At 39.1% G+C, this 25,702-nt stretch overlaps 1 protein-coding gene across 1 annotated transcript in view; it reads left to right on the top strand.

The window, feature by feature from the left end:
- The first annotated feature begins 1,646 nt into the window (after positions 1 to 1,646).
- The window catches only part of LOC140559678 (kelch-like protein 29), a 212,584-nt gene continuing 188,528 nt past the window's right edge, over positions 1,647 to 25,702 (top strand). Inside the window, exons 1-2 of the mRNA XM_072683230.1 lie at positions 1,647 to 1,923; positions 16,356 to 16,424. The gene's annotated coding sequence lies outside the window, so the exon portion shown is untranslated. The remainder of the gene's footprint in view (positions 1,924 to 16,355; positions 16,425 to 25,702) is intronic.

Below are 25,702 nucleotides of genomic sequence, written 5' to 3'. Positions count from 1 at the left end.
AACAAATAAGTTACCTAAATAACTGCTCCACACGAACAAGGCTTTTGTGTCACCCCCCCCCATATTGTATCTTAACACATCTCTTAGCACTTATTGATCAGAATTGACTTACTGGGCAATTAACCATCATTGTTTGTCCATCTGAGAAACATGCAGAAAACCTGCCACGTTCTCTCTCCGTACTAAAGGCCCTGAATGCTCGCTAAGGGTCAGATGTAATAACACGTTCAGGTCAGCTGAAGCCCAATGGAACGCAGTGTACCGCATCCCCCCTGGGCCCTGGAGCTGGCCAAGGCTCACTGAGCTGCATACATATCCATATATTTTAAAGATTGCAGTCAAAAACACAACACAATGGGAACATCAACTGTTCCCAAGGAGGTCAACTAGAGTGCGCTAGAAAATTGCCGGTTCTTGTGCTTAATAATGAATAAGAAGAGGTCATCTTCAATATTTAATAGTCTGTGATGTATTATATATGTGACATCTATTCCCATCTTTGGAGATCAATTATCAGATATCAGTATCAATTACAATACCTTGGGACAGCTCCCAGAATGATATTTCTAAGCCTCTCAGAATATGAGGGTAACATATTCATACAAACTTTACATACACATGTCAGCCATAACATTAGCACCACTGGCAGGTGAAGTAAAAATATATATTATATATATTGATTTTCTCATCTACAGTGGCATCTGTCAAGGGTACTTTGATGAGCTTTGACAAATTGTGATGGCTAGACGACTGTGTCAGAGCATTTCCAAGAAATCAGATCTTGTAGACTGCAGTGGTCAGTACAAAAGTGGTCCAAGAAAGGACAGCCGGTGAACTGGCGGCAGTTATTGATGTGATCCAGGGAGGCCCCACTTCACCACTTACAGGACTCTGTAAAGGATCTGCTGCTAATGTCTTGGCACAAGAGACCACAGGAGTCTTCAGAGGTCTTGTGGAGTTCATACCTTGTGGATTAGAGCTGTGAAGGGGACCTACATGATATAAGGTAGGTGGTTTTAATGTTATGGCTGATCTTTATCTGCGGGCCAGTTAGAACAACGGACATAATCTGATTTAATAAAAATGTAATAAAACTGATCCTTTTTAGGCCTTTTCTATAACGTTTCACAAGTCGTCTTTATGACTGGTCATGAACTACGTTTAATAAACATGTTAAAAAAGATGAGGCGCTGAGGTTGGTGTAGTATCACATTCGAGCCAGCAAGCGGCGCTGATGTGTCCCGTATGTACAGCGATTTGATTTATTTCCCACCCGTTTTTCAACAAGTCCCGCCCTCCTTCGCTGGGATTGGTCGGTGGCTCCTGTCAGCGATAGGCAGACCGTTTGTGAGTACGAACTATGAGCTAATCGCAGCGCAGATGACGCGCCACCACGAGCCAATTGGAGCGCAGGAGGGCGGGACTGGTCGGAAAACGGGTGGAGCGAACGCAGCTATCGCGCACAAACAGCAGAAAAGGCTAGGGCTTGCACCATCAGCCAATAGCAGCGCGCGAAGCGATGTTCATCCAGCCAATGGCGGCGCTGGAGGGCGGGGCTTGCCGGAATACGGGGGGCGAAAGCCAGATAAATAAATAAATAAATAAACAGCGCGTACGTACAGCACAAAGCCGAGCGAGAAAGGGGAGGAGCGCAGCCGGAGTAAAGTAGCAGCACGGCTGAGGCTGAGGTTGAGGCTGCACGGCTCGCACCTTGCTAAGCAAGCGAGGGGCTGGGAGAGTCTGTCAACTCCAACTCCAAGACACGGGGAGACGTCTGGCGGAGGGACAAAGCAGGGGTCGGGAGCGGGTCTTTTGGCCGTGCACTCACACGGCAGCGCGCAGTGAATGTGAGGAGGGGAGCATATCCACAGCTGAAGAGAAACAAGGACGCGAACACGGAGCCTGCGGTTGCAGTTTGTTGAGGTGAGGCTGAGTGCGCCGGTGACAGCAGCGCTGTGGTGCTCGTAACGTTTGCCCTCGGCGTCAGCGGAGGGCGTGTGTTAGCGGGGAGGACTAAATGCTGCAAAGACGAGCGTCCTGTGTTTTGGGGACCGGAGCTGCGTGTGTTCGTGCCATCCTTTCCAGATGTGTCAGGATGAGCGTGTAGTGCGCAAGCGCCCAGCGCTGAAAACTTGCTGTCAGGGCTTTTAGGAGGCTGCCTGCAGCTGGACAGATGCAGTTAGTCTCCTAAAACAAAGACACTGCAGTTAAAGATGACATGGTGGCCTTATTCATCAGATCAGTCAAGTCAGTGCTGGGGTTGTGTGAGTCTTTAACAACTGAGAACATGTAGCTCAGACTACAGGAGGGGACGGTGAAGGTGCACACAGCCCTTTGCACCATACCTTCCTATTCTGCATGGAAAGCAAATAGTTGATACTTTAGTTTAGTTTATTAACATATTCATTCAGAGTGAGTCCAAAGTGTTGGCAGGAGTGGTGAATGGAAACAGACACCTGAAGAGTTTCATACCTGTATAAGCTACATCCCAGAAAACTGTTACGCAGAAGTGAACATGACTCACATGGTGGTGTGTTACATGGCTAAATAATCTCCAAAGAACCCCCCACCCCCATCCCCATCGCCCTCCTCCACCCCCAGATATATCACAAGTCTACCAACTTCAGCATTACACATGCAAACCCATAAGACACGTGGGGCTTCACTGGTCATTTTGCATAGTAAATAAAATGGCTATATTTGCATTGTAGGTATCCTGACCACTGGTTCCTATCACCTCACTGTAGATAAATGCAAGCCCTTATGCTTCTCTACAGTGAACCATTTCACATCAAACCACATCATTGACTTGTCAGTCTGAATGATGCAGAAACTTTAGAAATATGTGCAGTTCTGTTTGAATGATTAGCCCAGTAGTATTAAACAAGACAGTATAGGAATAATAATAACCACTGTGTGATTCTGTCACTGTCATGCAAAAACCTTGTACCTCCAGAATTGAAACTTTATAGTAGAATGAAAAAACACCTTCTTAACTTTAAATAGAAGTCAGTCTGAAAAGATTAAATATTGGAGCATTTCTATTGGTCCATTCATCATGACTTTCAGAAACAATGTAAAGAACAACAACTGTCAGAATCACATTATGTCAAAAAGTGTCTAAAAAAATCTAAGGAATAAAAATATGGATACAGGGTTTATAGTTACAATATGGTAATGCATTCTGCTATGCAGCTGGTGTTCACCAATAAGATCTCCACTAAGTATGTATCTGGATCCAGTTGAACATGTGGGGCTCAATATGGCCTCTAGTATGGTAGCGACTGAAGGGAAATTCTTTTTTTTTTTCGGCCGAGGCCTGGCCTGTGGCTCCGAGCATGCACTGTCAGAATAATCTTTGTTCTGTCATATACTATTATGTTTTTTTTACACAACCAGAAGTGCAGGTACAGATGTATAGCTAGTCTCTTGGTGGAACTGCGGCCCTGTCATGTTGGCTCAGCTTCCAGCGGCAGTCAGGAGGAGCAGACACCTACACTGATAATATTGGCAAATCTATCAGGTAGCGTGGTCACATAGCGGATTAAAGGCTTATGGCACGGTCATCCCAGAACAGGGCCGAGGGTCTGAACCTGCTAAAGTGAAACTCAGCTCGGGGAACACAGAGGCTGCTTTCTGAGCATGAGCGTTCATAGGCACTCATATTGTTTGCACATGTGCACATGTACATGGACGTTTGTCACAACTTAACCCTTAGAATCTAGGGACTCACATTTCTTTACTATCATTGTAGTTTCAACATGTAGTTTACTACATAATTCATGGATACTGCTTTAATAATTGATAAGCCTCGATCTTAAGAACTGAACAATACGCCTTTTTAAGCATATTGCATGAATCACTTGGTGAGTGTGCACTATATTGACCATATTACAGAATGACCTACTGTGATTGACACTAGGGCTGCAAGATATTGGAAAAAACTGTGATTTATATTGCAATATTAAAAAATACAGGAATTTTCACCAGATATCAAAGATATAAAAAATATATCACAATATTAATAATGCACTCCATGTATTCAAGAATGGAGTGAAATAAATGATATTGCGTAGAGATTATATGCCTCTGTGTCATTGAAAATAAGAACAAAAAACAATATATTGTGCAGCCCTAATTGACACATACTTGGCCTGATCCTTTTTGCGAGATCTCACTTCCGTATTGGGTTGCTAAAGCAAGTCAACTGTGCTTAGCTGCACACCTTTTTAAATATAATGGGCACCACACAGCAAGATTAGTTGGGAATTGTACTCTGTGATTGCTTGATTAAAACTGCAATCAGTACTGTAATCTAAATGACTACACTATCTGATTACTTGCTTTATATCACATTACTTAAGAGCTTTCTGTTTAATGGCTCTATATTAGAAAATAAATTGAAATGTTAGCTGTGGTTCTTTCTGATGAAAGCCTCCCTAGCTGAGTTCGTGCTCAGTGTCAGTGTGTGTTTGTTTTATTTCATGTATGTTCAGGATTATTCTGCTTCTGCAGTGCTTTTTCAGTCATAAGTCATATTCTTTAACATTTTTGCAGCTATATTTCTAATATACTGTACTGTACATTTCAAATGGCTGCAAGGACTACATTATTTCTGCTCACTTCAATATATTTGTTTTATTTGTACTTTGTATCTGATATTGTAGGTTAATTATGTTGTGTGACCCTCCCCCAGTCCTGTCATTCAGGGATTATGGTTTAAAAGCACGGATAAAACACAAACGATATGAGAAACGTTAGAAAGAGAGAGTAAGATGGCACTGCTTGGCAGGACTGTTATGTTTTTGTAAGCTTATCCTGTCAGAACAGGGAGGGGCTTTGGCACATTATCATGTTATTGTAGGATTCAGATTGAGCCATACTGTGTAAAGAAATATGACAGGCTTGTTTTGGGTGCAAAGTCCCTGACACATTAAATGTTTCTGTACATGTAAACTGTTACAGTCAGGGTCAGCATCAACAAAAAAAGCAACACTTGGAATCCTAGGTTCTCCGTCTGGTTAAATGCTTCTTTGGATTGGTGGAAAATGTTTTGTTGGTGGTTCTATGTAGAACCTTTTAAAAATGGTTCTGTATTACAGCAAGTGCCAGGTTCCACTGTTGTTATTAGGGCTCTTTTTCAGGTCTGTATTGTCCTAAGACACAGTAACATTAGCTGATTGATCTCCATGTAAAATAGGCGTTGGTTCCTTATAAGCCATGTAAGAGAAGACATTTGGTCAGTGTCAGAAAATAAATTCAGTCAGTGTAAGAGAATAAATTAAGTCAGTGTAAGAGAATAAATTCAGTCAGAGTATAAGAAGAAATTTAGTCAGTGTAAGAGTAAAAATTTATAAGAAGAAATTTGGTCGGTGTAAGAGAAAAAAATCAGTCAGTGGAAGAGAAGAAATTCGGTCAGTATATAAGAAGAAATTCAGTCAGTGTAAGAGAAGAAATTCAGTCAGTGGAGGAGAAAAAATTCAGTCATTGTATGAGAATAAATTCAGTTAGTGTAAGAGAAGAAATTCAGTGAGTGGAAGAGAAGAAATTCAGTCAGTGGAAGAGAAGAAATTCGGTCAGTATATAAGAAGAAATTCAGTCAGTGGAAGAGAAGACATTCAGTCAGTGGAAGAGAAGAAATTCAGTCAGTCTATAAAAAGAAATTCAGTCAGTGGAAGAGAAGACATTCAGTCAGTGGAAGAGAAGAAATTCAGTCAGTCTATAAAAAGAAATTCAGTGAGTGGAAGAGAAGAAATTCAGTCAGTCTATAAAAAGAAATTCAGTCAGTGGAAGAGAAGACATTCAGTCAGTGGAAGAGAAGAAATTCAGTCAGTGGAAGAGAAGACATTCAGTCAGTGGAAGAGAAGAAATTCAGTCAGTGGATGAGAAGAAATTCGGTCAGTCTATAAAAAGAAATTTAGTCAGTGGAAGAGAGGAAATTCAGTCAGTGGATGAGAAGAAATTCAGTCAGTGGAAGAGAGGAAATTCAGTCAGTGGATGAGAAGAAATTCAGTCAGTGTATAAGAAGAAATTCAGGCAGTGTAAGAGAAGAAATTCAGTCAGTGTATAAGAAGAAATTCAAGCAGTGTAAGAGAAGACATTCAGTCAGTGGAAGAGAAGAAATTCAGTCAGTCTATAAAAAGAAATTCAGTCAGTGGAAGAGAAAAAATTCAGTCAGTCTATAAAAAGAAATTCAGTCAGTGGAAGAGAAGAAATTCAGTCAGTGGATGAGAAGAAATTCAGTCAGTGGAAGAGAAGAAATTCAGTCAGTGTATAAGAAGAAATTCAGTCAGTGGAAGAGAAGACATTCAGTCAGTGGATGAGAAGAAATTCAGTCAGTCTATAAAAAGAAATTCAGTCAGTGGAAGAGAAGAAATTCGGCCAGTGGAAGAGAAGAAATTCGGCCAGTGGAAGAGAAGAAATTCGGCTAGTGGAAGAGAAGATACTTGGTTAGTGTAAGAAGAATGGCAGCCAGTGGAAGAGAAGTAATTCGGTCAATATAAATTCCTGTTTGTGTGTTGCATGACATGCACTAAAATTAGTGTTGTGATTTTACTACATTGTGATTTGGATATGCAATATGAAAAGTTTAGATGAATCAGTCATGTGACTTTGGAAAACTTGGTTGTAATTGGTTAGATGACTCATTTGCATGTTGTATTGCAAAAACATTTAATCTATTTACTTTATGTCCCTAGGTGGCATTTCAAATACTACTGGCATCTAAATACTACTGTGCAGATGCAGAGCTCCTTATCACTGTTTGTGTACTGTTACTGCAAAATGTAAGGATGTAAGATGGTACCTATTTCTGTTTTCTATTGTGGTGTATATATTTGAAATAGCAGTATTTCAATATCTGTTTGTTTGGTTACAGGTGCTCTGTTTTTTTCCTGAGTGTTCTAAGGAGGTATAAAGGATAGATTGTGTGTGTAGATGTACTCAGATGAATAAGCAATAGCTTGTGACTAGAAGTCCCTATGGCATGCTGGTCTCTGATTCATCTCCATATATAGACAGGAGCCCATGAGGATGCGTTGGCAGCATCAGCTCAAGCTAAACAAACAGATGAGGGAATGGATATCCTTTTTTACATGGGAAGTAGAAGCGGGAAGCTCCAGCAGGAGGTGGAACAGCGAGTAGATGGCACTGTGAGTGTGGCTCATAATTTGTGCGCTCAAGCCAGATAGTCAAAGGATGCCAGCACCCATGACGAGAATTAGTATGCAGAATATTCAGCCACATTGGCTAAAGCAAAAAGAGTAATATACTTGCTAATGTAGAAAGGGCCAAAAGGCCGCGTGCAAACTGCACAGTTTGCGAGCTCTTAAGAGGCCATGCAAGCCATTAGAGGCAGTCGCTGATACCCATATCCTGCCTGATCCTTCACCCTCAACTCCCACCACGCAGAGTGCACAGAGCTGCGGCACCACTCTTCTTCGCCTGCTAGGTTTTGATACTGCATGGTGATTGAGTGGTGTAGATAAAATCATAAATTATGATATTTTTGCAGATACTACATTATCATGGCATAGGTGATGTTCAAGTTTGAATGAAAAAAAAAGTGCTTCCTCAATACCACTACTTTACACATGTAACAATAAAGCAAAATAGGTTCTTTGGAAAAACATGTGTTTCTGTATGAAACCTTAAACCTTTTAATGGATTATTCTTTAAAGAGACATGTTTTGTACATAAGCTATGTGATGGACCTTTTGGAAGTTGGAAGTTTTAAAAACCTTCAGATAATGTGATGTAGTCAGTTTAAACCTATTATCTATAACTACGTCTTTTTTCATACTATGAACGTTTATTTTTGCTTTTTGTGTAAGAATGTCTTACACGAACTGACATTGCTTTTTAGATTGGACTCTTTTGTTCTGTTGTGCATTCTGTGGGATCCTTGGATGGCAATAAGACAATGCCTTTTTAAAGGTGAAGTCAAGTTTATCTTACTCTTTAAAAGATGCAGGACACTTATGGGGTTTCTTATGGGGTTTCTTATGGGGTAGGTCAAGAATTTTGATTGTAGGTGAGAGAACGCAAAGCACAGAAACAAGCAGCAGACGTTTAGAAACTGGCAAATATAATAATAAATTATCACTGTCATGCAAAATAATTTAGACAATCATGCAAAAGGCATTCTTGTCTTTTGTATTTTTTATAGAATTTGAATCTTGCAGTTGTTTATTACATTTTATAAATATTAACTGATGAACGGCCCAATAGACATGGTCCAAATAAAAAAAAAAAATAAAAAAAAAATTTTTCTTAACGTCCACTAAATGGCAAGAAGTTTTTTTTCTATCTGCTGTAAAATTGCCGTTTTGTAGATTTTGTAGTTTTTGTAGTTTTTTTTGCAAAATAAAATAAAATTAAATATATTTTAGTTATAAAATATAATTCTAGATACATATAGATGGTGAGTGGTGTACAGCTCTCTATTTTGGAAAACTAGGCCCAAACTAGCTTTACCTCTATGTTGAATGGTTTAGTAGAGAGAAGGCTTGGTCAGGTGTGATCATGTGTGATGCGCTTTCATGGGCTCTCAGTAGAATCGTTGATGGTTTTTTAGATTAAGTGCATGGCTTAAGAACATGAAGCGCAATGTGCAGGCAATCAGGGGAACATTTTTTTCAATCGCAGTATGATTATACTATACATAGACAACAATGCAAAGAAGCGCACTTGATAGGATTTAAAAAGGTGCCGTAGTTTCAGAATGATATGTGAAGAAACGTGAAGCATCCAGCAAATTGCAGCCAAAAATTCTTAACTTGCCTTTGTTATCTGTCAGTACTGTCATGTGACTCCAGTGCAGTTGTTGCTGATACATCGCTAAGACCAAATAAGTGTAAGGATGCATCACATAAAAAATAGTACACAAAAAAATAACGTATTAATCGGTTTTGTATGAACAGGACGTGATGAAGGGTTGCTATGGCAACATGGTTGTTCTCCATGCTGTCACTGTATTGCGTCATTGTCCGCCATTTCGAAGGTTTCTAGGTGTCAGTTGCTCCTCCCTTACCATTTCACATTGCGTTGTGGGACAATAGCGCCCATTTTTGAGTATATTTTTATCTATACTACAAACTACATACTCAAAAACTAGTTACTGTTACTGATTAGGAAGGAACTGGGAGGCACCCTAAGTTGTATCTTACCACCAGATCATGGTGCCTTCAGCTTATTTGCACCACTAGTTTCTTGCATCACCTCATGTCCATGCAGCGTGCTTATTGCTTATTGCTTGTCGCTGTTGTTCTGTGCATCGCTTGGCTATTGCTTTACTTTCCAAACACTGAATGGAAGCTCTTTTTGTAATTTCAGTGTCCTATTGTCATCGCTTTGTTCAGTTAAGATTGAGTCCTGCTACATCGTAGAGAAAGGAGGCCACAATGTCCAACCGAAATGACAGCAGGCAGTAACATGCAGGCAGAGCTGGGTAGGAGTCTTCTGCAGTCACCCTGAACCCCTCCCCCCTCACCGAGACACCCGCCAGGGCACAGAAACAGAGATGCCTCTCCCTGACCGGCTCAGCTTACCTCTGCACTTCGGCATTGTGGCCTTTCGTCCAGAATTCGCTTTCTATCTTTTTTGAATCCAAAATTTTTTTAAAATTATTTTTTTTTCATGTTTTTTTCCACACCACTTCCCGCTCTTTATTGTCCCCTGTGGAACGCTTCAGATGAAAACAAGTTGTCAGACATCATTGGAAAGTGCAGTGGTGCTGAGGGCTGTTGTGTGCAGGGACATTATGTAATAATTTATTTGCCAAGTAAATAATTGAATCGGGCTTCAAGGATAACAGCTCCATCTAGGGCAGAAGAGCGAACTTGGGAGGTGGAAAGCCGCAGCGATGATTTATGATTTTCCCGATGCGTTTGGCCTCTGTGGACAGATCCGCCGTAGCCTGGATGATACACCACACTGCCCTTGTGGGGTCATCCTGGCCATTTAAATACGCTTTAATCTAACTGTGGTTTAAACCACCTACCTATATGTTCATTAAGTAACGGTGTCTCGACCTGCCGTTGACTGTTATAGGACAAAATGTGAGGCTTTTTTGTTCTGTGCAGAAGAGCGAGCTTCAAAGACATCATTACTGTTCTAAACACTAAATAGAAAACAAGCACAACAAGTAATAGGCATCCAGCAGAGCGGTTTGCACAAGTCTGTGCAAGCAAAAAATATTTTCTCCTAAAATATGGAACATATGGAAAATATATATAAGGAACACAAATTCGAGGATGAAGGTCTTGTTCTTTGTTTAGTAAAGCCTGAATGAGAGATTTCTAAATTATGCCTTCAGTATGCATGCAGCTTTATCCAGTATGACCTTTTTAGTGCAGAATTGGGGGTCTGTTATGTGAAAATCTCTACTAATTGAATTACATGTTGTTCATTTGGAATTGCCAGCACTTTGATACATGTGTGCTCCAGGTAGTTCCAGGTTTATTGCATTATGTGAGTTGCTGCTTTAGATTTGTGTCACAATCTCAGTATCTTTTTAAAGTGCTGGGGAAAAATATATATGGTTCTTTTTTATTTTCAGCAGCACAAATTAAGGGTTTGTTAATGTTTAAAATATAGATATGTTTAAAGGTTTAAATAAACATTAAGATTTTAACATTAACATTTAAAGGTTTAAATAAACATTAAGGTTTCTTTTTTACGACCTTTAATATTACATAATTAGAGACCTGTTATGTGAAATATCACAAGCAATTGCATATGTATTTGTAATAATTCAAAACACACTTTGTTAAGACTTTGCTATAACAAATTATTGAACATAAATTATTGCCTAAATGTACGTTATTAGTGTGTCATTTGCAGCAATTTGATTCATGTGGGTTCAACTGAGTTGACTATATATATATAGTCTGTGTGTGTGTGTGTGTGTGTGTATGTGTGTGTGTGTCAGTGTGTTGTTTGAAATGTTGAAGGAACATCTGCCCAGCTTGCCTGTTGTTGTATATTTCAGGTACTATAGGTTATACTCAATATAATAACTAAGATCAGTAATTAGAGACTAAACAACATTTGAAGTTGCAATATGTTTACTGTATTATTTTGTATGCTTATTTCCACATACCAGACCGCCAATTATGTACTAATATAGGTAATGATTAGTAACACTTAATACATAGTTAATGCATAATTCAAAAATGCCTTATTCAGGCTTTATTGAACAAAGAACAGGAAGATCTACCCCTAAGTTACCACACATATTGGATTTTAGACACTTTAGATCCCGTTAATTAGAGAATTGCTTGTGCAGATGGAACATAATGTTTAGTAATGCAAAATACCTTCTATAATAATGTGATGCACACTAATAAGGAATCATATCATTGAAAAGACAAGCAAAGACTCATTTAATATTATACTGTTCTGCATATTAGTTATGTTTAAGAACATAACTAAGACTGAACACAATGTATAGTCATTGGGTGGAATTGACATACACATTGGACACAGCCCACAGAAATATTGATTTAATGACTTCTCTTTCTTCAAAACAGCAGCAGAGATTCGGAAGGGAGCGCATCTGGTTGCTGGCGCCGGTGCCTTGCTGAATTTGAATAATGTGGTTGCACATTGCCATCTTCATTTAGAAGGGCTCCTGCCCGAGAGCACCATCATGAGCCTGGAGAAAAAAAGGAAGACATCCTCTGTTATTGGGAGCTGGCTGTCGATATTAAAATGGTGTGCTGTGGCAGGGACGTCGAAGCTGGCAGCAAGTGAAACCTCACTCTAAAACAAGGCTGCTCGCAGCCGGCTGTCTAACACACTGAAAAGTAGCTGAAAGCAGCATAATTGTTGCTGAAATACGGCGCCAAGAAAAAAGAAAGCGGTGAAGTGTAGAACCAGGAGAAATGGATGGCTTCCATGGAAACAGGACAGAAACTATTTGATAATTCTGCACTTGCTAATGGCTTACGTATAGTGCTTAGGAGATGTGTCAAACATCACTGTTTTTATCCTTTTCCTATTTAAAGCCTTGCTGGACGTAACAGTCTTTTGCTTACCCTTTTGCTTCTCAGACTAGAAATGTTCTTGGGTGTCTCTCACCTCTATCTTTAAGGCTTACATTATGCGAGAAATTGATTTCTTTAAAAATAATGTTGTATACAAGTGGATCTTGTAGAAGCACTGTTTTCCTAAGTCCGAAAGTGTATCCATTTGCTACTGACGTCCGTTTAAAGCAGATTTGTGAGCTTTGATATGAATCTGAATTTAAAAGGTTTTAACAGAATCTGAGGAGGAGCGCTTTTGGAAATCCAGCCGAGCAGCCATAGCCCAACTGAAGTCCGAGGGAAGCAGGGCAACACATTATTAATGGTTTGTCTTTATCTCACGGTCTGTAATTGGTCTCTGGTGATTGCCATGTATTTTGATTAAGAAATGCCATTAAGCTGATGTATTTCGTCTGCAAGCCGGTTTATCCAGCAGTTAGCTGTTGTAATCAATTGACAATTACGGTAATGATTTATTGTTTGCGATTGTGTTGACAGACGAACAATAACTGCTAAATGGAAATTTCAAAAGAGACTTCAGAAGCCATTTGGAGTTTTGATTCGTAGTACGTAGATATGATAGCGCTGGAAAAAAGTGAGGCAATATGCTGAGAAAACGTTGATGTATTGAATATAGAGTATCAGGTTTAAGAAACTAAAATCATGTTCCCAGAAAACTTGATTAAACACAACAACACAGTACTGCTTTCATTTTGTTCATTTTTTTTTGTTTTGTTTTTTGGTATTATTCTTTCGTAATTGAAGATAATCTACCATGCATTTTTCTTTATTAATTTCATCCTCTAGTGACTTGACATAAAAAAGTCTCATCCGCTGACAATGTGCAATCTATCGCTCGGAGCGAGATAGAAAGAGAGGAATTGTATAAGTGGGAAGCAATGAGGGAGTAAATGATCTTGTGTGGAATAATAGGAAAACATCCCTCATTTTGTGACAAAGTAAACATTTTTCTCATTGTTAACACCGATCGCTCTGCAACGCAGGATGTTTGGGCACGGACTAAACAGGTCATGTAATGTGTGAAATAAGCAAACAAGAGAGCACAAGGAAAAGGATCTTTCAGGCCAGAGTCAATCTGATGAGATTAACACTACCCTTCTGCTCCTCTAAAAGCATTTTGGACAGCTGTGATTGCATTTGGAATCGTATTATTTTCATATTAGGTAGAAAAAGAAAAGATTATTGTTCTCGATCTGCGCTGACTACATTTTCGAGATGTACTTGAATTTCATTCATTTCACAGTTATTATGCCAAGACTTCACTATTTTCCTGAGGTAGACGACATTGGCTCTATGAAAGGGGCTATTGTACTGCATGAATATCAGTGGCGGAGTATTTTGTTTTCCTGCAAAATGATGTGTTCATTCCTTTTACCGTAGGTGTATAGGTTTCCTGAAGGCTTTGAACTTTCTAATGTGTTGAACAGACTAAAAGTCAACTCAGTTGTCATCAATAGGGGCGGTTTTATTATTAAGAGGTCATGCTGAACAAACCTTTAGCAAAAGGGTCTTTGTCAGCGAAGTGCATACCTTTACAAAGACATTTACTTGATTATTGTTGTCACCGCTATTATTCATCTAGACCTGTGTGATATATAGTGCATTTGCACTGTTTGGAAGTTTTCTTGACAATGAGTAAAAAAGGCCTCTCAGCTAGATGGTGCTGCCTTAAAACATCCTCTGAACACAATGCAGAAAGATACCACAAAGGCCTGTGCTGTGACTGATTTGGCGGAGCTTTGTGGAACAACAGTAAAGGCTTTGTTTACTTTGGACAAGAGTTCTCTTTGATGCAGCACCCTTCTGTACAGGACGTCAGCTCACCAGACTACTGCAAACAGCAATGTTCTCAGCCCTAAGAGGTGTTCGTTTCTAGGCTGAAAGACCTATTTAGTCTGAGATGTAATCTTTCATTTTTTTAAGGCTATTAATTATCCGAGAGGTGGGCTGAATGTGCGATCTCTTCAAGGGATCCCTTGTGCAAACAACTGAGTCCAGTCTGAATTAGGTGACAATGTGAGTTCAAGTCTGGAGGTGTGGCAAGTAAAGCTGTTCAGAACAGAATGATGGAATCATTCCAGTCAAGAACACTATAGAGTGCTGAAAAAGTGATCGTCTATACCAATGACTGTAGAAAAGTATGGACAGTGCAACGTCTGTTAAGAGTGAAGCCACCACAGGTCTAGCACCTCTGCTGGCTGCTTACAGTAGGATGTGTAGCTCTGCCCATCCCCATGCCTTTTCTGACTGGTTACCACTTCAAATAGCAAATAGATGTTTTTAGATATTTAATGAGTTGATTAGTTGTTGAATGAGGAACATTCTACATACTGTATAACTTAAATACACTCATTTGGGACTCATTGATTTGGTATGCATTAATTTGGTATGCATTAATTCAATTAGCCAATTGTGTGGCAGCAGTGCAGTACATAAAATCATACCGATTCAACAGCTTCAGGCAATGTTCACATCAATCATCAGAATGGGGAAAACATTAGATCTCGGTGCTTTTGAACATGACATGATTGTTGGTGCCAGAAGTGCTAGTTTGAGTATTTCTAGACATGCTGATCTCCTGAGATTTTCAGCACACCTATCTGTAGAGTTTACTCAGAATGGTGTAATTAAAAAAACACATCCAGTGACTAAACATAGAATGGCCAGATATGTTGGAGCTCACAGAAAGGCTAGAGTAACTCAGAATACACTACATCTCAGAATACACTACACATCCAACCTTGAGGCAGATGTGCTGCAAAAGACCACATTGGGTTCTATGTCTGTCAGCCAAGAACAGAAAGCTGAGGCTGCAGTGAGCACAGGCTCACAAAAGCTGGACATTTGAAGACTGGAAAAACAGAGCCTTATTTGATAAATCTGGATTTCTGCTGAAGCACACTGATGTCGGGGTCAGAATTTGGCCCTGATCTGCCTTAAGTGAACAGCCCAGGCTGGTGAAGGCAGTGTAATGAAGTACAGAAAGTTTTATTGGCACATTTTGGGCTTGTTAATACCTATCAATCATCACTTGAATGCCACAGACTGCTTGAGTATTGTTGCTGACCATGTCCTTCCCTACATGGCCATAATTCTTAAATCTTCCAACGACTACTTTCAGCATGATAATACAACATGTCATGAAACAACAGTCTCTCAAACTGGTTTCATGAACACGTCAATGAGTTCAGTGTCTTCCCAGCCACCAGATCTGAATCCAGTAGAACACCAAAAAGAAAGTCTTTACTGATTTTCCAGTACAGAGCAACCATATACACTATATGTCCACATGTTTGTGGACACTCCGTCTAATGAATGCATTCAGCTACTTTTGTAAATTGCACCCTTGGCTGACACAGATGTGCAAATGCACACACACACACAGCTTGTCTAGTCCCTGTAGAGAAGTATTGGCGATGAAATGGACCTCTCTGGAGCAGGTAAAAATGAACCCATTGGCACCATGCCAAATACCAGCCCTGGGCTAGAGGGGTATAAAACCCCTCAGCACTAAGTTGTGGAGCAGTGGAACTGTGTTCTCTGGAATGATTGATGTGCTCCAACCAATACTTTTGGGAAGAGTTAGGGATGATGTGGGGTGGTGATCATCCAACATCCTGACCTTACTAACTTTGTTGTTGAGGAATGCAATTAAATCCTCCCAGCGGTGCTCTATAATAATAAAAGTTCTTCCCTGGACAGTAGACACAGTTACTCCAACAAGAGCAGGATAAACTATTTTTCAAAATCCTTGCATTCTATTAAAACAGTGAATGAGCAAGTGTCCTAATGCCTGTGTCCTTATAGTGTAGTATAATGGCAGTGCAGTGGCAGTACTGGTAGAAGGATTTTACCTACCTGTTAGGTATAAACTTTTTTTTAAATTGTAGTAGACATGACAAAACAGTTCAATCAAAACACATCAGGGTATTAATTTTACAGTATTACTATTATTATTATTATTATTATAACTCTAAGTGAAGAGCCCCTTTTTGGTTCTGTATAGAACCATTAAAAAAAGAACACAAAGGCTTTCCACCAATCTTTAATCGAGCTAAGAACCAGTTAAGCATTAGTTGTGATGGTTCTGTATAGAACCTTTGCCTACTAAAGTTCCCTTAAAAACCCACTTTTAAGAGTGTCTGAATGACGTGAATTCTATTAATGCAAATTTAAATATCAGCTGAGACTGCTGAATTTAGCAATATATAACATAGCACCCCTGGTGTAATTGTGATCTGCCTCTTAAGCTTCGTCCTCAGCTTCCTAAGATCTCTGGATTAATCCTGTTGTTTTTTGTCTTTGCAGGAGCACCTGACTATACTCAAAAGATCTCATTAGACTGTGATGAACAACATCATCTTCCACAGACCCAAGGTACCACACTATCTCAAAAGAGCTGTTATTTTCCACATTAAGACTTGTTAAAAGTACTGTGCACTATATTCAGAGTACAGACAGATGATGGTCTGTCGCCTTTCTGATTTGTCTTGTCTGTTTTTATGTACCTGTTTAACCTTTGGAAAGTGTTAATGAAGGAATGAAACAAGCAGAGAAAGTCTATTGAAAGTTTTTTTCCGTCTGTACCACATTTGAGTCTCTAAGTAGAGGGGAATTGTTTAACAGTGATTTTTATTTAAGAATTTGTTTTTTTATATTGTTTTGTGGGTTGAAAGTCCTTTACACATTTGCCACGTCTTTGACAGTTAAACAAATGGAAAATATAGACCTACTTGAATGCAAATCAACTTATATAAGTTGACCCATGTTAGGATATGTTTGGATTTGCTAGTCTCTTAATAAGTACAATTCCATCACCTGGCAATTAAGATGAACATTTTTGGCACACAGCTATGGGTCTTCAGAAGGTCAGATTCTAAGAGTTAAGGCAATCAGGAATGCACTAACCCCCTTTGGCCCTGCATTCAGGCTTGATTAAACGGAATTGATTTAATTGGGTTAGCCTGTTGTAAAGCTTTTGCTAATGGGACGTGCATTTTGATCCTGGGATTTACAGTGACCAGTCCTGACCTGGTTCTTGTGGGTGTCCAGGGGTTTGTGGTAGTGGTCAGTGCCAGCTCTCCATACTGAGTCTCAGGTTGTTTTGCAATTTAAACTCTTATTCTGTTTCAGAACCAGCTCCTTCTTGTATTAGGGCATACTGTATTTCAACTATAAACGATAAATATAAATTATAAATATAAAAATATAATGATTACATTGCATATAATCCAACCTCTTGTAAGTTATTTGAACAATAGTTAATGATAAAACTAAAGTGTGTATTTAAATTATGGCTTTTCAGCCATACAAATTCAATTTCTAGTGTTCTGTACATGTTTATAGCTTACATGTGTCATTTATCCAACCAAAGGTATTTCTTTTACACTAGCTTATGTAAGTATGTGTGATAAATAGTGTATGCCTACAGCATACATTCATAGCAATGAGGTCACAAAGGCATATATGCTATCAATGAGGCTTGACGGGTCTGCTGCTCAGACCAATGAGGTGTTGAGTAGAGAGATATACTGCGTAGCCTACCACAGAGGCAAAGCTGCCTTAATGATAGTGCTGGGTAATATACTGTCTATACAAGTGCTGGTGTCACACAACAGTAGTGAATTTTATTTTACGCAATGTTGATAGGTAACAAAGATGGAAAATGCATTGGCTCATTAACTTTACTAGTGGCTAAAGTGAAGTTGACACTATTTTTAAAGAATGAGTTCGGATAGTTCAGCCACGCTTGTTGCTAAGTGCAGGGATGGATTGTTGTCTAGGCCATTGGAGCCAAGGGGAGACCTTAGATCACAAGGCAAAGGGTTGCTCAAACACTTGGGACAATCCACCGCAGATTCAAACATTAAATCAACCAGCAGTCCTTGAATACATAAGAACAGCTAAATTATTTAAAGAAAGAAAGAAATGCCCTCTGTCCTTCCTGCTTTATAGTATTATTATTATCAATTCATATGATTTTGTTGCTGCCATTCAAATGAAATGTTTTAGATGGTGTGAGAAAAAAGAGGACCATCAGATCATACACAGGAAAGCTCAAATGGTTATAATGTGAGCACACTACAATGCTGTTTAATCTTATTTCTCAGCTCATGTGTTTTTTTCTATGCATGGGAGCCTCCAAAGACCTTTGTACCCAGGGGGCTCACAAGACCATAATCCACCTTTGGCTAACAGATGCATAAAAAGAAGGAGATATCCATGCAATGTCAATAGACAAACTTCACTACTAGAACGGGCTGTACAGAAGAGCTAGTGACTTTCAACCTTTCCACATCAGTTCTGCCCAGCTAAAAATGCGCTGGCCAATGTTAAAGCAACACTGTGTAGCATTTGTACCTTAAAATAAAAGCGTGGAAATCATTGTGATGCTCCACTGACCTGTAATAAGGAGAGTAGTGCCTCTATTGTTGCCACTCCAGGCTCGGCATGCCAGAAATTGCATGTAACTTGTGTTTGGAGAACCTATAACTCCTGTAATATTAATCTACCATCTCAGTTCACGTGCTTCTTTCACATCAGATGCCAGTTCAGTACCTCTTTCACAATTACAACTTCTTGCATAGTGCTGCTTTAAGTGCCATTGTGAAGTGGATAGGTCAGGAAGCACCAAGAGCTTAGCCACCAAGCCCTTAGTTTTGGAATGAGCATGTATGTATGGGATGTTGGAGTCTGCACATGCTTTCGACCATGCAGTCTATCACCTGACACCATCATACCATGAAAAATATTGCACTTCCGTCAAAACTTTATTGTTCAGTAAAGAACTTAAACTTATTTCTAGCAGATTGTGAATTTTGGTCAAAAGTTCAAACAAATCTTCAGACATATGATAATACTAGTGGTATGTTATGACCTTATAGGTCTAGAGTTGCATATTATGCATGATTTTTCACTATTTATTCTCTCATTCTGCTAAATTAGCAGTAGCTGTGGTTTACCTCTTTAATCTGTCTATACCACCAATTGCCTAAACACACACACACACACACAAAATTAAGATATCTCAGGCCCTGCTGGGCGTGGGTAGTGCGGTGCCATGGTGAGACCCCTGGGGGGCTTTCTCACAGCAGGGGTCACAGCAGCCCATCTCTAGCTGGCCATTGAACCTAATACGTGTGAATGAGCTGCATTCACAGGCCATCATGATCAAGCATACAGGCTGGGTGTGTTTTAGGGCCATTAGAGACTGTGCTTTAGTATAAACACCATCTGAGAAAATATGAAGTGCAGAAATATCCAGGCAGGCATCCAGACTCTCAGCTACCACCAAATAGGAATTGCCTTTAAGTCCTAATGCAGTGCTGGAAACATTGTTTTCTAGAAAAGGTTTGGATGGCTCAGTTGGGTAACATTTTGCTGAACATATAAAACATAAAAAAAATCTGCAAATTTGCATGACTTTTATGATGAAGAGTATTTCGCATAGTTGTAGTGTAGAACATAACAGAATTTCTGGGATATTTTAGCCTCTGGGATGGTTTAATTGGCATACTTGGACTTATTCATTCCCAGTAGTATGCAACAGTCCAGGCTTGTCTTGTTCCAAGATTTAGAAATGGGAAAGCAAAATTGTGGTTGAGTACTTTCATGTAATTACTGAGTAGTAAGCGTTAGACTGAAATAGGCCTGAGAAGGGTTCAAATGACTATATTATGGGAAATTCCTTTTTTAAAACAAAATATTTTATACCGTTTTACACACATTACTAAAGTTTTAAAACATACTGTTCACCCACCATCCATACAGTCCAAATATAGAAAATAATATAAATAATATTAAAAACACCTTATTCACTGTTTGCATATATTCTATTTAGTCAGCAGTTTAGCCCCGCCCTTTCACACCAGTTCATTCATACTAAATCATCAGGTGAACAAATGTCATTTGCATAAATCAGGCTTAAAGACTACATCAGAGAATTTCTTTTTTAATTCTTAGATTTAATGGTCAATATCAGAGTCAGCAAAACTGGATGTAGCAGACCATAATGATGTTGTAAATTAGAGTAGAACCCTTAACACAGAGCATGTGGGTGTAATGGTATATGTCCACTTGCACTCATTTTTGATGCATTTCACCATGCTAGATCTTTTAGCTCGCTCTCTATGGGCGTGTCTGTGACATTTCTGTATGCAAATGAAGCAAAAGAACAATGTAGAAGTCGACACTCTTAAGTTCCTAATCAATCATACTCTAATCCTATTCTGGAAATCCATAGACTTACATTATCAGTTTTCCCTCCATGTTTAAAAAGGGCTTGTTCTGTGTGTGACACTCATATAACATACCAACCTAGTCTTTCCCGAAGTTGCACTCTGCTGAACTTACTGTATGTTGAGCCTGCTTTTGATGCAACGCAACCTGTCGTGCACAGTGCGCATGTGGCAGCTCTTTCCATTGAAATTAATAGGATGTGGTAAGGTGAAGTGGACATATACCATAAGAACTAGGTATCACATCCAATAGCATTAAATGGAGCTTGTAAACTTTAAAGTCGCTTTAATAACCTTAATTTTTGTATAATTTCTTTCATCTGCATCAAGGCCTTTTAATCTAAACACCATACAATGTGCATAGCTCTGTTAAATCTGCATTACTTTACTCATCCATAGGGGATTTAAACATATTAATGTGAGGTAAACCTTACCAGTAGCATTTGGTGCTTTAATGCTCCTGCCTCTCGGAAACAAGGCACTCCTCACTGATACTTCACCCTGCAGACGGTAGACATTTCTTTTATACTACAGGATAGCTGCCGAGAAATATTAGCAACGTTGGTAATCTCTGGTCTCTTTGAAGGCAGGATCACTGCAGCAGAGGTTGTAGACAGATATGTTCATTGAAGTAGGAATTGTAGCAATAGCTAAATCCAGACTGGGTGGATTATCCAAGAATGAAACACCTACTGCTCATTGCGCCTGAGTGCTAGCTAGCTAAACCTGTTATAGTACTAATACAGTGGCATGCAAAAGTGTGGACACTCTTGGTCAGAATTTCTGTTGCTGTGAATAGCGAAGAGAGTAGAAGATGTACTCCAAACAGCATGGAGTTTAAGATGAAGCATTTGTTTTAGTGTTTTAAGAAGTGTACAATTGTACCCCAAGAAATTTGAACTCTTAGATAACTTTTACCAAGGTCTCAGACCTTAGTTAGGGCTGTGACTTGTTCACAATCATCGCTTAAAAAAAGGTCAGGCGATGCAAATCTCTAAGGTATATAAATATATAAACCTTGTGCAAACAATGAGCCTTTTCTGGTAGCCATTTCCTCCGTTCATAATGTAGTGCTTAAAGAACACTGACCAATGACACATTGTCATTTTAAACCGTCTAATTAGTCCACTTTAATTCGATGTAGTGCAGTACTTTTTACTCAAAAAATGCTGTATGGAAGAGATTTAAATTTAGCCGACTGTTCTACTGTTTAGTGACACCTACACAAAACGACCTTCATCAGAAGAAAAAGGTGAAAGCATTGGAATTGGAAAAAAACATTTACTCCATATTTATCACAAAATCCAAGATCAGAAGTTTTCAGTTTGACCATCTAAACAAGCCTGATCATTTTGGAAACAATGCCCATGGACTGATAAAGTGTTACTATGTACTGACCATGCAGGGTAACCACACTTTTTGCTTCAGGTACTTTTCTTTTTTTGTTATTTGAAACTGTAAAAGATGTAAATAAAAAAGAATCCTGCTTCAAATATTAATGAAATCTTTAGCTTTTAAATATTAGGGTCATTTTCACTCACATAACTATTCACAGTAACAGATATATTGGCCAGTAGTGCCCAAACACTTGCATGCTGTTTATGTTCCTGTGCACAGCTCAATAGTTCAGTGTTAATAGACGTTTAGAACAGAACATTGTAGACTATCAAATTAAACCTCACACATCACCAAAATATTTGACATTTGGTTCATTTGCCTCAGTCTGCCTTTAATGTTTATTCACTCATGTGAGTGTGATCATTAGCGGCACCAGACTGCCAACTATATGGATGCTCTGGAAGGCGGAGACGGCGTTGATTGACAGGCCAGCTCAGAGGAGCTGTGAGGAGAAGGTTGCCGTTTCCTCGCCAAATGTCACAGCATTCAGAAACTTTAGAAACAGTGTCACCTCCACTGACATTGATCGCTTAAGCTGGGCTCTCCATCTCCTGTTTTATGGATGACCAAGTGAAAGAGCATGGACTCTGTAGAACACAGGATCCCTATGGGCTGCCTCTTCTAGCATTGACAGAGATATCTCCAGGACTATAGGGAATTTAATACTGAGAGTATCTGTCGGCATATTGGATTGGTTTCAGTCAAAAGGTCAGTTAAATGATGCCCCTAGGGCTGAATTTGTTAGAAACATGACATACTTCACCTTTGCTTGTTTGTGTGTGTGCACCACTGATGAACCCAGTGCTTCTGTTTCATCAATCAACTAGTGCAGTTATACAAGCAAACAAGAAGGGAAATAAAATGTATGGAGGAAAGTCTCACTTACAAAATCACCAGCACGACACATGAAGTTGCATAAAACTGTATATGAGTGAACACATTGATGACTGTTTGGTATTTCTGTGTGTCCAGAAGTTGGTAGATGAAATAAATACACAGAAATAAGAGAGGAATAGCTTGCACAGTGAATCATGTATTTTATATGACAGAAGTATCTTGACATGGGTAACAGAACAGCTCACGTTACACTGCCCACAGACAATGCTGTACACTGCATTCATTTACAGTGGTAGGTGAATGCAGTATAACAGTAGAGCTGTGGTAGTTGCTCCTGGGCAGGGAACCAAACCCTGCCTTTTCGTGTGTAGGACAGTTGTGTTATCCACTATGCTACCCAGCCACAGGCAAACACATGTGAATAGCTGAACAAGTACACTCGTTATCATTAGCTAGTAGCTTGTGAAATTAGTGCTTTAGTAATTGTTGCTATTTGATTGTTAGAGAGATTACAGTGATATTCAAGAATATGCCTGTTTGAAACCTAAATTAAAATAGAATAATTACACAGAAGAAACTACATTTTCATCATGCGCTTGTTCACACTTTGCATTAAAATGTTTTGTTTGAGTTGTGTCTGGATATACTTTTACACTTTTCACTAAAATATGTCCCTACTGTGACCAGGAGAGGCCAGATTTGTTGTTTATTATTAGATGCAGTCAAATAGAGAGAGGAACTGTTTTAAACAGGAAACTAATCATTTGCATTCTGGGACGAAAAGGCTTTGTCTTGCCACTAATAATTTGATTTACAGAAATCTGGAGACCCCTTCAATACCATCACTGGCTACTCTATGAAAAGGCTTGTTGGACTGTTCTGGCTGTGTGTCTGGAAACATACAGGCTTCTTATTGTATACGAAACACTGATTATATGGCATCATACAAATGGCAAAATGCTCAATGACAATAATGCAAATGATCAGACTTCAGTTCTTCCATCACCCTTCAGGTACCAAGAGTTTTTACTAAACTCTGAAACTCTAAAGCTCGACTTGCTGGTGTCACTTGTTCTTTTCAAACTTCTAATATCTAACCACTTCCAGTCAGTGTGTACCTGTTTTAGATGTCTTGTTTTTTTTTAATTATTTTAGTTAAATGTTACTTAGCATTACTTTATTAATTATGCAATTGTTGCAGTTTAATTTAGTTAGACTTATTTAATTGGACTTACATTTAATTTTGTCATTTATGGATTTAATGAATGTTTTTTTTTATTATTGCTTATTTAAAATGTTCTCCTTTTTTTGATTATTTGACCTGGTTGTTATTGTTTTGTTCATTACGGCTTTTATTTGTTTACTTAATTGGACTTTTATTATTTATTTCAATCCTTATTTTTTGTAAATGCTGGTCACACTAAAACTGAGGAATCATTCTTTTCTGTAAGCCACCATATATTTGATGTCATTTGAGGAAAAGTATGCCACTTATGTAACTACAAACACATTCCCTTTTCACTTGTGTTAAATGTGGTTTGGGTGATCTGAAAATAATTGAAAGGTTTAATCTAAAGAGAAATGACATACTAGATATACTGAATAGAGTTCTCTTTCAAACATCTTATTTTTGCAGTAAGTGACACATTCTATTATAATCATAATTTATTTCTCCTATTGTCACATGTCCTATCCAACACATTTATTTCATATCACATTTTATGTCCATATCACGCAGTTCTAGAAGGCAGAGAGAGAGAGGGAAAGAGAGAGAGTTATAGGTAGAGAGGTGGGGGGAGAAGAACAGCGAATGGCTCCACAGCCTATAGCAGCCCCAGGTTCAGAGAATGAGTCAGCCTGTCATCGCAGCCCAAACGAATAGGAAACCTCTGGCCCGTCACTGTCTCAGGAGATGCCTCCTCTCAGACCGCTGGCTGACAGGTAACATCTCAAACAGCTCTTGCGCCAACTCATGCCTGCCAATCAATCGGCCCTATACCCGCCTTCCCTGCATCTGTCACTCAAATCCGTGCCACTGTTTACCTGCCCAGGGTACATCCGGCATTATGTGTGGAATTTGGAGGACGTAAGCAAGACATCGTCTCCTAAGGCAAAACACAGCTGTCAGATGTAGATGCTATGAGATGTTTGAGAAGCATTTTTACCACAGAGACCTTTTACACTGTGCATTTGCACTACAAACACATTCCATTAATTACAGGAGAAATGGAAAGGTAAGGCCCGAAGTATAGAGGACGTATAGAGTACACATTTATTAAAAACTGCAATATACATGGTAAATTAGACCCTTGATGTCCTTGAAATTGTATTCATGTGATGGCATACATCATGCACAGTGCATGCTTTCATTCCCACACAGTTGCACACACAGAGCATAGCTTATCATTGCTATCAGACCTTGTATATCTATTTTTGCAATTTTTAACTTTTTGACATAGTGTGAATCTAGCATTGTGTGGAACGGACCAATAGAAATGTTCCTAAATGGCTTATTAAGCCTGATAATCCTGTTTACATTGACTTCCAGTGAAAGTTCAAACGGTTTTTCCTGCTTCTGAAAGCTAGAATTGTGGAGATACAAGGATTTCTGTGTGACAGCAATGTAATGTTCATGATATTATTACACTTCCGGTGCAATGTGTTGCAATATGGCTTAATGAGATCAGCAATTACAGTACCAGAGACAATTTCAAGGAGACAATATCATTGTCTGCTAAATATGATCTTCTGTTCATTCTGAATAGCATTAAGTTAGCTGTTAGCTGTAGGGCATACAGAAGTACAGTGGTTCAAACTTCCCTCTGGCCTCCCTCTGGTGGTCTGTTGCATAAATTCTGAACTGCAAATGTGATATTTATCTTGGAGGTTTGGGGCCATTTTCCTGCTTCCATAGCTTGTCTGGAGTGTAAAGGTTTGGGTTTGCCTTGGTGTAAGTGAAGAAAGAAGAAAACCCTCTTCCAAAAACAAACTGGAACGAGGGGATCTGACCCAGACTTGTGAAATCAGAGCTAGAAAAGTTCAGGTTCCACCAGCACACTCACACGACACTCCTTTGAGACTGAGATAGATTTGTCAGGTTCTAGTCCCTGATGATCACGCTGAGATCCAGTTTGCACTTAGCCAAAAGGACCCAAGAGTGTTTCACTCTAAGCGTCTATAATG

The sequence above is a fragment of the Salminus brasiliensis genome, chromosome 1, assembly GCF_030463535.1.
Source record: "Salminus brasiliensis chromosome 1, fSalBra1.hap2, whole genome shotgun sequence".
In the NCBI taxonomy this organism is placed as follows: Eukaryota; Metazoa; Chordata; class Actinopteri; order Characiformes; family Bryconidae; genus Salminus; species Salminus brasiliensis.
Note: the sequence above shows the minus strand (reverse complement) of the source record. Positions and strands in the feature narration are given on the sequence as shown.